At 41.9% G+C, this 12,820-nt stretch overlaps 1 protein-coding gene across 5 annotated transcripts in view; it reads right to left on the minus strand.

Moving 5' to 3' along the window:
• Window positions 1-12,820, minus strand: part of Fbxw11 (F-box and WD repeat domain containing 11) — a 101,953-nt gene that overhangs the window by 64,212 nt on the left and 24,921 nt on the right. The window lies entirely within an intron of this gene.

Genomic DNA, 12,820 nt, shown 5'->3' on the forward strand with positions numbered 1-12,820 from the left:
CCTGAGTTTGAGTGTAGAGCATGACCACTCAGAGTGTAATTCTGGTCTATCTCATACAGTCTCAATCGCTAAGAAACTACGATAGCAGCCTTCTGGATGCAGCCCCTACCCCAACACCACAACAGAAAAAAACTGAAGATTCCATCGTTGAATAATTCGCACAATAACACACAGCACAGGAGGGAAGAGCCAGGATTTTAAGGTTCAGTTTGTTGGCTACCAAATTGCACACTTTTTTCATAAGACCAGGAGGCCTCTACTGAAAACCTTTGGTGACTCCAACGTTCATTGTGTGAATTCAGTTTTACACTTCTATGAAGTAAAATTGCAGGAGACTTTTAAGAGAATGAGGCAAAGAAACAAGAAAGGGAAATGATACAGGCAATTAAAACTGCTTGAAACACAAGTTGTTTTAGCATCAACATCTCTGCATGCTCAGAGAAAAAACTTGAGAGTTCTGTGACCTGTAACTTTTCATTCTGGACTTTACAAACATGGCAACAAAACTAAGAATTAAAAGCTTAACTCACTGACTCCATTCCACCCTTAAAACAAACAAAAAAACAAAAAAAAAACTTGCTGCTTTCAAAGGAACTTAGAAAATGTATGAGAAAATGAGCATATATGATAGCTAATATAGTAACTACCAGACTATATATATTCCCCCCTGGCTGTCCTGGAACTCACTCTGTAGACCAGACTAGCATCAAACTCAACGATCTGTCTCTGCCTCCCGAGTGCTAGAATTAAAGGCATGTGCCACCACCACCCAGCACTAATAAATATTTTAATTTAAGGTCAATTCATTTAGTGGCAAAACAGTAACACAAACAAATTAAACAAACACTGAAGGTGGATGCTTGAGTTCTACTAAAACACTCCACAAATCTTATACACAAGCCATGTGTTTGTTCCTCCCTGCTGGCTCCTTGTTTTACACTGAGAAAAGCTCTACAATTAGTACAAGTGTATTATAAACAAAAAGAGCTTTGCTTGAAATCAGATAGACCTGGGACCCAGCATTTCCTGCTTACTAGTTACAGCACACAGCTCACTCATAAGGTAGAGAATACTGGGGTTATTTAGAAAAGGCATGTGAATCCAGGACACAAAATCAAAGAAAGCAAATGGTGTAAGAAACGGTGCGACCCTCCTAAGCAATGAAAACACCACCCATTTCCAACCTGAGTGTTTATTAAAGGCTGAGCACGGCCAATACAGTGGTGAAGTGCCTGCTGCTCCAGGACAGAACTTGTTGCTCAACAGTTTCACAACATAGAGAAGAAACCACAGAAAGACCTGAGCACATTTTATAAAACACAATGAAAGTAGCTGCCATTTATTGAGCTCCCCTGACCTGTTCCTATTACAACTGTCACAGTAATTCTCAGGTCACTCCTAAAGGGCAGGTACTATCATCTCTACAGTAAGATCTGTTAAAACACCTTCTTGTCTAAGGTTCTCAGGAAAGTGGGCTGGCTCTACGGCAGCAAGTTCTCTACTCAAAGAAATTACTACACACACTAGTTCTACCAGACTGTGCCACCGTGTGTGCTCAGAGAAAAGACCCACATCACATGTTCATTACATGACCTCAATAGTTCAATTTAGGATTCTCTTGGCATTTTTGCTGTTGTTTTTCCTTACTGGCAGTCCTGGGGATTGAACCCAAGACTTTGAACATGCTAGGCAAGTGTTCTTCAATTGGGTAGAATACCTAGACACAAATATAAGTTTCTTTCTGGAGTGTTTAGTTTGCGGAATCACAGAATCACACAGATCCGAGGCAACAGAGTAAGGACCAGATCAGCATTCTCTAGCACCAAATTAACAAAGCTCGCTTGTCATCAATTCTCATATTCAGTACACAGTCTCATGGGTTCCAGGAAAGCATTCTCCCACTGACCTGTACCCCCAAACCTGCTTTACAATTTTTTAAAAGTATTCCAGAAAAGACTTTTGTTTGCTTACTTTGGCTTCTTTTATTGTAATTTTTAATCGAGTGGGAGGGGGATCTCACATGCCATGGCACAGGTGTAGAGGTCAGAGAACAGCTTAGAATAGTTGATTCTCTCCTTTTACCCTCCATGTGGTTGAAAGGGTTCCCAGGATAGAATTCAGGTCATCAGGCCTAGTAGCAAAAACCTTTGCTACTAAATCATCTTACTTGCTCCATTTTTATTTCATTGAGGCAGAATCTCACTATGCAGCCTAGGTTGGCCTCAACCCCATGATCCTTCAACCTGAGCTTCCCCAGTGCTAGAACTATAGGTTGTGTGCCAGCTCATCTACCTCTATTCAGGAAAAAATGAAAACCCTTTAAAGACCTTGCTGATTATCTATTTCAGGAGTGGATCATCCACAGTAGACACGGCAGGCAGAGGTGGGAGTGTGTCCTGAAAGGCGACCGTCCCTCACCGTGCTGAACACAACTCAGCACCACTTCAATCCTTACACACAGAACTTTCCCCAATATTCGGAAGAGGAAAATGGGTTTAAAGAGATGCAGTTTTCTTGTCTAAAACCGCACAGGGCTAGGTTTGAGCTGGAATGATCCTAGTAATCCTAAATTAGAACACGAGCTTCCCAGCTGACAGATCTGCTGGAGAACAGGAGCTGCAGAGACAGCAGGCTCCCAGGCACCGCCCACCTGGGGCTGTAAAGTAAGTGCCAAAACCTATCAGTCAGAAATCTCACTCTTAGCTCACCCAGGCCTGCCATCTTCCAGGTCAGATGAGAGCTAAGACAGCAGTACTTAAAAGGCATTAGAAGTGCTCTATCCCCACACCCAATTATCCTGGAGATAGCCGACCAAACAAACACACTGCTGGAAACAGTCTTTACCCAACAGAAAAGGCCACTGCAGGAAACCCATGCACCTGTAATAATGAAGTCCACACACACATGCTGCCCTAAGTACCAGGTCCAACTTGTAAATGGGCAAAAACAGAAATTCTATACTCACTAACCTAAGAACATCATATAAAATGCAACTAGGATTTTAACAGTAATTGATTCATGACATTTCTAATTTAAATTTTAGGACTTGGTTGGAAACTCATGTTGTCATTATTTTTAAATAGAGAAAAATGTCTTCTCACCAGCTATGTTCACAATATAACTATTCCCTCCCTTCTTGTATATTTTTCAAGGTAACAGTGAAATATCTTTATCTACTGTCATAATAGGTCTAAGGAATTTTCCCCAAATGGCATATTTACCAACTTAACAAATATGTCTAGTCACTAAACCACCAACAATACCAAGCAAACCTTTCTTCTTGTGACCTTAGCATCAAGCTCCAGAGACTTTCTTTCACAATGACCATCCTGGGGGGCAACAAATCTCCAATATACATTTATTACAATTTCATATTTAGCAACTTATAATCTCCAGAATTCTAATTTATGATTATTCATATTCACAAAAAATGTAATTATTCATAATAAGTTCTGGTATTATGGGCAAATAAACGGTTAGAAGGAATACATTTTCCAGCTCTAAACTCAAATAATTAAGACTGGCAAGTAAGCCAACGGTGCTTACTGATTCTGTCACATTCGTCATCAGCTGGTAAACACTTGAAAAGATGATATAAGACAGGAATAATAGCTTTTTTGGCATTTTTCAAAAGCAGAAAGTTTATTAAAAGAAGTAAGAGAGACATGTGCTAGGCTCTCTCCTGTAAGTCACAGCAAACAGATGGTCAGTGGGGCGCACTCCCAATCACAACACTCAGGAGACAGAGGCAGGTGAATCTCTGTGAGGTCTGCAGAATGATTTCCAAGACAGCCAGGGCCACACAGAGAAACCCTGTCCCCAAAACAAAAAGAAACAAAACAATAGATACATCAAACATTCAACAAAATAACTATTATTTTTAATAATAAAGCCTGGTAACCAGAGTTCAGCCTTCAGGTTGCACAATGGAAGTAGAGAACCCACTCCCCAGAGTTGTCTCTGACTACCAGTTACATCACGTACCACTTACACGCACAGATATACATGTGTGCATGTGCACATACACTCATGCACACCACAAATAGTAATAATATTATTATTAATTCACAATTTAATTTTCCACACTTTAAAAAAATAGGATATTGACCCATACCTTCATGTGTAACAACAATCTTTCAAATTTAATGACATTTTGTTAAAAGAAAAGTGGACAATAACATGTGTCATGTAACCATGACAGTTCATATTTAATTCTTAGCAACTGTACTCTAGAATTACACACTTACTTATCACTGACATTACACCGTATTATTTTCAAGCTGAGATATACAATAAGGAAACAAAATGACAAGGAGTAAGGGTAGAAGGGAAGAGAAAGAAAGAACAAAATAAGGAAAATAAAAATTTACTACTTGCTGAGTTTTAGAGATTCAAACAAGGCCAAACAGTGATTAGAACTCAAAGTCAGAACCCAACTTACTCTTACCCACTATTCTCTCAGTTCTGAATGATGATCCAGTATAAGACACTCAAACCCAAAGCTCACAAACCATCATGATCTGGATGGGCATCTCTGGAAGAGGGAGGGATAAAGGATAACTAATTCCCCCTTCCCTTTTTTCGCAGCTATTTGTTTGCTTATTCATTTTATAGTGATAAGGAATGAACCCAAGCCTTACGCATGCTAGGAAAGTACCTGTCAATGACCTATGCCCCAACCCTTCTTTTCCTTTAAGAAGCACAGAGTTTAAGGTTGCTACAAGAGCTTCCTTTCCTAATTTACACTCCTATCATTCTCTGTTTACCAGTAAATTTTCCAAAGTGGCACATCCCCCTTGGTAATTCAAATGCGATCAATCTGCTGCTCAGCTCTAGTCCTAATAGGTGTAGCTGAGTAACTGACGTAACCTCTGAGGAGTCAGAGTCTGAAGAGCATGTGGATCACCGACTCATCAATTTATAAGGAGGATACTGTATTAAGGAGAAAAAACAAAGATGTCCATCAAATCAAATCATTATTCATAATAGCAAAGAAAACTCCAGCAACAAGGACCAATCAATAAGCTACGGATTACTCATAAGAAAATCATGTTTCTGAAACATAGGACCAACCAGCTGAAGCCTATACAGGCATTCATAGAAAAATTCCAATACAAGTAATTCGAAAATCTTTATGTGAATAAAGGCAAAAACTCAGGACTTACAGTTATGGTCCCATTTTAATACATATAAAATATTCAGAATATAATGCATTTATTTTTATTTGATTTTTTCAATCAGTCACAACATGCAACACTGGCCTTTCCGTCCTCACTTGGGGATCTAACCACAGCAACCTGTCCCTTGACTGTAGGTCACTGACATTCAATGAAGATGACAAGCAGATGGGAATAAACAGCTGTCAGACTCTGGCCACACTCCTAATTGGCAAAGACATTACTGTTGCTTCCACCTATGACTACCAGAGAACTGAGTTTCAGTCAGAAAGCTGGTCTCCGTCTAAGAGGAAGAGAACTGTAGTGTGGCAGCCCACACTCTACAAGCTCTACACCACAGAGACTTCCAGCCAACAGGACGAAGCAGTGTCTTGTTTGTCATGTTTGATCTAGAAACCGAGAAAAGCCATCATCAGCTACTTCCTTTCTTCCCATTGGCTATGGCTTGGTGAGTTTGTGCCCTCAGGGTTCCTGTGCCCCAGCCTGGCAGCACTATGAGGGGGTGATATAGTAGGTGGTTAGGTCACAGGGAGCCTCATCACATGGGCTCTCAGTTGATTCCCAAGAGAGGATGTTGCTATAGAACGAGCAAAAGCCACCCCTGGCTAGTGATCTCTTCTGAATGAACTCCTGCCATTCTAAACACATCTGTACGAGATCCTCACTGGAAACCAAACCAGTCCAGAGCAGCAGCTCCTGGACTGTCAGCCTCCAAAACTGTTACCTACACAGCCTCTTTTCTTTGTAAGCACCCAGCTTTAGTACTACGTCACCACAACAGAAAATGGACTCCTAATCCACCCCCAGATACAGGTGCAAGCTTTGTACACCCCAGGTCCTTCTACCCCACAAACCAAAAACTTCAAGAGTCTTTGGAAATGTCTACATAAGATTCTAACTGCCTTCTAGCATACCAAGTTTTCATGTAAGAGAGTGCAAAATGTATCGTGTTTTATATAGAACAACAGAACATATGGGAAGTCAGAAACTTTCCCCCATGTGATAAATACTCTCGGATTCTCTAGGAGGAGAGAACTATTTCAGGAAAAAGTTTGAAGACAATTAACTTTTACACTTTAAGCTGCTTATCCACTTAGAAATGTTTCAGCAAACATTTTAAGAAACCATAAAACCAAATATTCTGGTATTAAAAACTATTTATGCAAATAAAACTATTATGTTTCAGTTTGTTAAAGGGAAAAATGTGGCTAATTCCTTACAGGACAAAATGCTGTAAACAAGCCTCATCTCACTGTCTTAGCGCTAAAATTAGTTGGTAGCTGAAAACTCTTTTGTAGACTAACTGCAAAACTGTCCCAAGCTTTCGCTGTCTAACAGGATTCCTGTCCATGCAGTTATGAACCAGTGCTTAAAATGGAAAGCGAGCTGGGCATGGGGCTCATGCCTGTAACCCCGCTCCCAAAGGCAGGATGGCCGTGCTTTCTGAGCTACAACACAGTTAGTTCCCAGACAGTCTAGGTGAAAGGGAGATTGTGTGCACACACACACAAGGACAATAAAAACCCAAGTGAAACTAAACTTTAGATTCTGCTAGCAACCTTGGAATTAAACCTTAACACCATCTAAAAATGTGTCTGCTATCTCTAAACATTAATAACTTTCAGGAGTTAACCAGTCTTCCCTCCCCCAAAATAAACACACTCCAATGATAGGGCCTCAATGTTCACATTTTCACAGACAACAGAAACAGCAGTGCTGATCAAAATCCTGCTTCTTCAAGAACTCAGAAGTGAGGAAATATAAGGTTGGCTACCATGGGGCATGCTTTATTAGCCCTTAATTTTAAAAAATTTATTATTTGTATTGATTTATTTTGTTCACATGACAACTGTGTGGAAGTCAGAAAATAACTTAAGGGAGTGGGCTCCCTCTTTCCAACCTGTGGGTCTCAGGATGAAACTTGATTCTCAGAACTCCACGTTGGCTCCCTGAACCATCTCACTGGTCCATGCTATAGTTGACCTCACACTTGATCTTTCCCACATAGCTACTGTCCACACACCTCAAATGTTAGGAGAAAGCCGTGTGCTTTACAGTCGACTAGGCATCCAGAACAACTGAACTCATCTTTCAGTCTGGCCTCAGTTAGACGTTCCTGGGTTAGTTGTGAGTCCTCTCCTGTCTGCTTCCTGCAGGTAACCAGGTAAAGGAGACTGCTCAGGACTTGAAGTTGGGGATTTCACTGAATGCTGAAGCCAAAAGGCCCTTTATAACCACTGTGTTCACATCCTTACACAGCTTTTCCAGCCAAGTACTCTACATTTCCAGCCTTAGGCTGTTAGTATGTAGCCATACAAAACACACAACCTTACAGCAGACGACAGCAAAGTCAGCCTAAAGGCTAAGAAGTGAACTGCAGGAGTGGATGCACTGCAACACTGCTCTCCCACAGAGGACGCCGAAAAGCCATGGAAAGGCCTTGTATAAATTTCAGAGATACCGGATGCCAAGCAACTTGCTGAAAACCCTCTTACTTAGCACCACTGCTACAATAATTCTGTGACTGACTTAGCCATGAGCAAATAATTAAAATACCACAAACCAGTAACAGATGTCACCAACATAATGAATTGTCCAATAACTAAGCACACTGAATGAAAAGGTGTGATGGTGCACCTGTAACCCCAGTAACCAGGAGGCAGGAGCAGGAGGACTGCAGGTTCTAGCTCAGCCTGTGCCATGCAGAACAACTTATGAGCCACACAACGTTTAAGTGGTGAATTAGGAATCTGTTGGAAGAGGGCTGGGACATGGCTCAGTCAGTGATATGCTTGCTTTACAGGCAGAAGGACCTGAATTCAATCCTGAGAACCCAAGTAAAAATGCCAGGCATGGTGACACAGCTTGTAACCTCAGTGCTGGGGAGACAGAGACTAAAGGACACTTAGGCTTGTCAGCCAGCCAGTCTAGTCTACTTGGTGAGCCCCAAGCCAGTAAGAGATCCTGTCTCGAGAATGACAGACAAGCTTCCTGAGGATGCCACCCAAGATTGATTGTCCTCTGGCCCTGACTCCCACATGCACGCACACACACACACACACAACCACACACATGCACACACATACACACACAACCACACACATACACACAACCACACACATGCACACACACAACCACACACATGCACACACATACACACAACCACACACATGCACACACAACCACACACATGCACACACATACACACAACCACACACATGCACACACACAACCACACACACGCACAACCACACACATGCACACACACAACCACACAATGCACACACATACACACACAATCACACACATGCACACACACAACCACACACATGCACACACACACAACCACACACATGCACACACACAACCACACACATGCACACACACATGCACACACACAACCACACAATGCACACACATACACACACAATCACACACATGCACACACACAACCACACACATGCACACACACACAACCACACACATGCACACACACAACCACACACATGCACACACACACATGCACACACACACAACCACACACATGCTAACTTTTATAAAGGGTGCTAGAAGGGAGCTGGGGAATTAGCTTAGTCAATAAACTGCTTGACTTCGAGCACGGGGACTTGAGTTTGATCCATATTTGAGGGGAGGAGTTATGGGCGATAGTGTGCAACTGTAACCCCAAAGCTGAGGAGGCAGAAATAGGCTAGTTCTTGGGGCTCCCTGACCAGTCTGCCTAGCCTCATCAAGGTCCAGGCCATGAGAGATACTGTCTCAAAAACCTAGGTGGACAACATCTGAGAAAAGACAACAGGACTGACTTCCGAGCTCCATACACGTGCACATGGAATCTGTAGAAAAAGGAACAGCTACCCACAGTTGGGAGGTGAGTGTAGCGGCGTAAATGAACGGCAGATAGAAATTATAATAAAATATTCAGCTTTAATTAGGAAAAGACTTACAGAACCGAAGTTCCCGTGGAGAACAGGAAAGCAGAAGGGAAGGGGGGAGCACACCAGCAATATTTATTAGTAAAAAATATCCTCAGGGGACCCCGCCCTACAAGCAAGGTGACTGGCTTGGGGCTTCCCCTACAGGTGAGGACAAGAGGCAAAGAAGATAAAATTACTGCTTCTTTGAAAATAATCAGCTGGGCGGTGGCGGTGCACGCCTTTCATCCTGGCACTCTGAAGGCAGAGGCAGGTGGATCTCTGAGTTCAGGATCAGCCTATCTACTACAGAGAGAACTCCAGGACAGCCAGAGCTACACAGAGAAACCCGTTCTCAATTTAAAAAAGTAACAGAGAGAGACAGAGAAAGACAGAGACAGATACATCAAATAAAGTCAAAAACTAGTTTAAATATAACAGGAAATGACTAGAAGTTACTAATTTTCTCCTCAAAAACTATACTTACTTGTTATAACCAAGTATTTTATAACAAGAACTAAAACAGATTATAAGCAATTGGCAAGACAATAAACCAATGTATAACTTGGTGTTCTCAGTTACAATGCCCTTATACAATAGAAGCTCAAGAAATACCTGGTGAGTGAGCAAATAATGAGCAAGCCAACTCTAGAGAAGTCCACAGGACAAGCTGGAAAGACTGCTAATCAGCTCAAGAGCCCTGGCTGCTCTTCCAGAACACCCAAGTTCAATTCTCAGCACACATGTGGCAGCCACAACATGCTGGCTGCAGGGGATCCAACAGACAGACACACATGCAGGCAAAATACCAATGATCATGAAAAGTAAACAAGGAAAATCTACAGGTAACGTCAAAGCCTGGCCACGAGGCTCAGGGAGCAGCCATAGTTTTTTTCAACATCTTCTAGTCACTGTGACTGCTCACACACTCCAAGGTCAAATCGGAAGCTTTGTGTGGGAAACAGAAGAGCAATGTCTGCCCCACTGAGCTGGGCAGCAGAGGTGAGAACAGCGCCGCTAAAGCAGCCTTGCCCGACCTGGATCCACATAGACTTTTCTCCTAGATTATAAATTCCCCTTTTGGACTTGAAGTAGTATTGACTTTTCTATGACTTTCAATGGAAAATTGTAACACACTTTTACTATTTAGTGCAAACAAGAGAACCTGCTGCAGTGGTGCACACCTGTAATCCAGGCACACAGGCAGAAAATCACAGCCATAGAACCCTATCTAAAAAAAAAAATTAATTAAAAAAACAAAAATAAAATAAAAAACAAGGCTGATATTCTGCAGCTGAAACAGTCTTAAATCCTCTATTTCCCTCCCTATAGAGTCATTAAATTTGCTGACACTGTAAAACTAAAGGGCTTAAAATACCCCATCCCTGCTAGACCTGCAGACACCAGAGCAGGAAAAGGCAGTAAGAGACTGAAGAATCCAAACTGTAAAATGATTACAAAAGCACAACAGAGAGGAGGAGCCCACACTTCCCAAAGACCCATGGAACCCACACTGAGCAACAAGACCTACATCCTTACGGCCATGAGGCTACCAACCACTGATGCAAATAAACCAGTGTCCTAAGAGAAAGGGTACTGAGCATCTAAGATACGAAGTACTGCTGACAGAGCACAAGCTGGCCCTTCTCTGACAGCCAACCAACCCTATCTGGGTTCTAACTTCACCTTAGTGGTGACCTTAGTTTCTTTCTCCTACTCACTCAGGTTGTAGCCTCCTTACATGCATATAAATGTAATCAGGTAAGTCCTTTTAACATATACTATGGTCTAAGTGCTACTAATAAGTCGTTACATTTGTGAAAAAAAAGAAAAATATTTAAAAGCAAACTAAATGACTGGGGCTGGAGAGACACTCAGCAGGAAGTGACCTTGTTGCTCTTGCAAAGGAACCAGGTTCCAGTTCCCAGCATCCACATCAGATGGCTCAGAACTCCTTCCAATCCTAGATCCAGGAGATCATGCCCCCTTCTGGTCCCCTCAGGCACTGCTTATTCATGGGGCACATCCACACACTCAGGCACATTCACATTAAATAATTTTAAGAGAGACTTAAAAATATTATAGGACTAATTATTACCTATTATCATTAATGCAAGTTTATTATGACTGACCTAGCCAAAAACCATACATACCCACCATATGTAAACTGTAGATTTTCACTTAGAAGTTCTATGTGGTGTCAATGACCACTTACTTAGAAAGAACTTAGGGTACAGCATTCAAAAAACACCAGAGCGCACTGAAAGCAGTATAGCAGTCATCAAGGGAGCTTTGGAGGGTTTTATTCCTTGCTTCATATTGTTTATAATTTTTTCTAAAACACATAGATACTTCTGTAAAGAAAATATAAAGTTTAAGTAAAAATTATAGGAGGCCACTGTTGGGAACTACACTCTTGCATTGGACCACACCAGATCAGATTAAAAATCAATATGGAGTCACCTATGCTAACATTCCATGTAACCAAATTAAGTTATCTTACCTTCCCAGGTTTTGGGGAGAACAACAGACAAGCTTCCCAAAGAGGTCAATTGGCATGACAAAGGTGCCATGTCAGCTCTAATCTTTAACCCTCTATCTCTAACATAGCCTGAAGTGACCTGGTATCAACACGCCAACTGTTTTCCTATTATTCACTTCCCTGCACACAGAAAACAACTCTGATATGACCAACTGCTTCAGCCTTCTCACCATAAAACAAACCTCCTCCCCCACTCACTCACTAAACACTACCCAAATGTAGACAGTGAAGTGTAGCCTGATCCTAGAAACACAAAAGAAAACCAATCAAGACTCTAGAGTTAATTTGGTGGGATTTTGTCCTTTCACAAGCTCAATTTTTTGTTTTGTTTTGCTTTTTGTTTCTCTGTGTACCCCTGGCTGTTTTAGAACTCACTTCTGTAGACCAGGCTAGCCTCGTCAAATCCAGAGATCCACCAGCGTCTGCCTCTGCTCCCGAGCGCTGAGATGAAAAGCGTGAACTGGCACAGCTCTTACACACTCTGTAAGCAGTCAATGAGCTCAACAGCTGACTGGTATCACTAGTCGCTGTAGGTCAAACCACAGGTTAGCAGAATTAAAGAGGACCACAACAAATGCTCACAAGAACGTAAAGACAATGACATGTTCATATGTTGCCAGAGAAGTAAAAGCATATCCTCCTGCTCTGGGAAAGACCTAAGGTTATTTTTCTACATTCTAACTACATATGTACCTTGTGGTATAAAAAAATATATGTTTCATCCCTGATTCTTTGCTATATCCTCTGCCCCCTTCCAGAAACAATGGCTTCTAAAACTCACAATTCCCTGAGTGCAAAGGACGGACAGAAGATGACTTACTGTCCATGAGCAGCCCTTTCAGCCAGACCTGAGCTTATGTGAATAAGCTAACTCTCAGTAGGGGTAGGGGAGTTGCCAGAACAACCACCTCTGGTACCTCCTGACCTGATCATTCGTTTGTATCCTTTATGAAATCCTTTCATAGACTAAAGCTATGGCTCAGAGATTAGGGGCCCTAGCTGTTCTTCCAGAGGACCTGGGTTCAATTCCCAGAACCCATACAGCAGCTCAATACTGTCTATGACTCTAGCTCCATAGGCTCTGCCGCCCTCTCTGGCCACCTCAGGTACTACACACATATTCGATACTTGCAAAATAAAAATAACCAAATCTTATAAACCAGTAACCC

The sequence above is a fragment of the Microtus pennsylvanicus genome, chromosome 11 (genome assembly GCF_037038515.1).
Source record: "Microtus pennsylvanicus isolate mMicPen1 chromosome 11, mMicPen1.hap1, whole genome shotgun sequence".
NCBI classification, from domain to species: domain Eukaryota; kingdom Metazoa; phylum Chordata; class Mammalia; order Rodentia; family Cricetidae; genus Microtus; species Microtus pennsylvanicus.